Genomic DNA, 2,664 nt, shown 5'->3' with positions numbered 1-2,664 from the left:
CTGTCTGTCCGGAGTGGCTCTTGGCACCGGCAGTATCTGAGGATGTTGCGTTAGTGAAATAAATGAACTTTTGCACGACATTCTAATTATTCGAGTTTCACCTGTATGTCCCCAAAATATGACGTAATCTGCCTACCTGAATATACTGAAGAACCAGGTTTTTCCATCAGTGGATTTGATCTTCCCCGATGGCACGGGCATTTTCATAGATGACAACGCCAGGATTCCTCGGGCTCATATTGTGAAGAGTGGTTCAGGGAGCATGAAACATCATTTTCACACATGCATTGGCCACCACGGAGTCCAGACCTTAACCACATTGAGAATCATTGGGATGTAATGGAGAAGACTTGACACAGTGTTCAGACTCTCCCACCATCACTACAAGATCTTGGTGAAAAATGTATGTAACTCTGGATGGAAATAAATGTGGTGACATTGCCTAAGCTTATTGAAACAATGCCACTGTGAATGTGTGCTGTAATCAAAGCTAAAGGCAGTCTAACAAAATGGAGTGACTTTTTTTTTTTTCTTTTGACAGCCAGTGTATTTTCTAATTTTCTAAATTCTGTTCAAATAAAACAGCAATGCAACATTCTGTACATATACAGCCTGCAAAAATACAAAAGCCAGAGCTGCATTTAATAAAATGTCATGCCGGTGTGCAGTATTAAGTCCAGGGACTATTAAGTGTAAGCAATGACATATAGAAACTGTGTTCCTGCCTCTCGGATATTTACTGATATTGTGATAGAATTATGCAGGCAGTGGTGTGTTTGTGTGTGATTCACTCTCTCACTGCTGGCATACAACAGAGCATATCCTAAATCACAGTAGGCCAGGATATTGGGCAGAGAAGCTGGAATTTGTGCCCCAGGTGCCTGGCTCTGGTGATGCCTAGGCTGATTAATCATAGTGACCACATGATTGGTAACCACACAAAGTGGTTCCCGATCTTCTATTTAGGACCTGAGCCTACTTGCAGAGCTCTCGTTGGAATGTTCAGCTGCTGATTTAAACCGCACAAGGCTAGCAGTTTAGATATAAATGAGAACTGTGTATACCTGGTATGTCAGAGGACTGGGGAGATATTTATTCCTCTTATTTGAAGGTTTCACTGGCTGTTAACAATAAACAGATTCAACTGTAGATTATCCACCAGGCACACCTGTCTCTGGTACGATTCTGTAAGATGTGACAAATGCCTGTGTCACATTGCTGGAGATGTTTCCAGCCTAATAAAGATTTATTTGTGTACTTTGGGACTGTCCGGTGATATCTATCTTTTGGCGACAGGTGACGGCCAAGTTATTTTTATTGTCCAGGCCAGTGCCTTGTACACCAATAATTTTGCCTTTTTGGTATTCTTGACAAGGAAGAGCGGCCCAGGTACACCAGAACTATTTTGAGTGAAACATTTTCACTCGCAAATTCATAAATATTAAAATGGTTGCAACCGGTGTCGCCAAACATTTCTCAGTGTATTCCGTATGAGAAACGTATGCATATAAATAAGTATTGTCTGGATAAGCACCAGCAAATGTGGGGTGTATGGGTAGAATCTAGTTTCTTCTTTTGATCCTCCTGTATTACGGGGGGTGGTGCAGCTTATGGTGGACCCCTTTTTCCTCACTTTATGGTGTGTGTGTAGCTACAACAACTAATTGACTAAGTCGATTATAATCTATGATGAAAAACGTCAACGGTTTCCATCATCGTTTTAGTTGACTTTCGATTAGTTTGCTTGCTTGCGCCACGCCGCTTCTCCTCCCCGCCTCTCGAACTTGTACCTCTATAATGTATTACTGGGATAGTGGGATTTGTATTCCTCTATAGCTGATGGTATATTGTGTTGTATAATATATAGCACAATGTACCATCAGCTATAGTGGAATACAAATCTCAGCAATACATTATACACTGTATGAATAATGTATTATTGCTGGCATTTGTTGTATTCCTATGTAGCTGGTGGTAATTTGCATTGTGCCGTATAATCATTATACAGCACAATGCAATGGAGAATACCACCAGCTATAGAGGACTGCAAATCCCAGCCGTAATACATTATATACAGCGCAATGCAGAATAACACCAGCTACAGAGGACTACAAATCTTAGCAATAGTACATTATAGCATAATGTACTATTGCTGGGATTTGTTGTATTCCTTTATAGCTGGTGGTATTCTGCATTGTGCCGCTGTATAATTTAATATATTGCACACCGCGCTTTTTTTTTTAACTTCCACCGCAAGCTTGCTCCCATGATGGACTACAATCTCAATACAAACTAGTAGTCCATCATCTGGAGCCTTTTTTATTTTTTATATTATATTTATTTTTTTAAATCAGATTTTAAGTTCGATTTAATCGGCTAACTAATCGATTTTGAAAATAATTGTTAGCTGCATCCCTTATTGTGTGTTCTGTTCTTTTACCCATGTATTTGTCAAATATTGTAGTTCGAGTTGTACTTTGACACTGATCCCATGGACGAGATTTTGATAGAAGCAATGTTTTTATTTGGTTTATTACAAATGTTAAGCAGAATTTTATGTCTGAGATAACCCCTTGACTCCTGCAATTTTATTACAGGACAATGTCTATCTTTTGTTTGTTATATGCAATAAACAGTATTACAAAAAAAAAAAAAAAGCGCAAG

This window comes from Nanorana parkeri, unplaced genomic scaffold, assembly GCF_000935625.1.
Source record: "Nanorana parkeri isolate BGI_ZX_2015 unplaced genomic scaffold, ASM93562v1 scaffold2242, whole genome shotgun sequence".
Taxonomy (NCBI): Eukaryota; Metazoa; Chordata; class Amphibia; order Anura; family Dicroglossidae; genus Nanorana; species Nanorana parkeri.
This window is presented reverse-complemented; position numbering follows the sequence as displayed.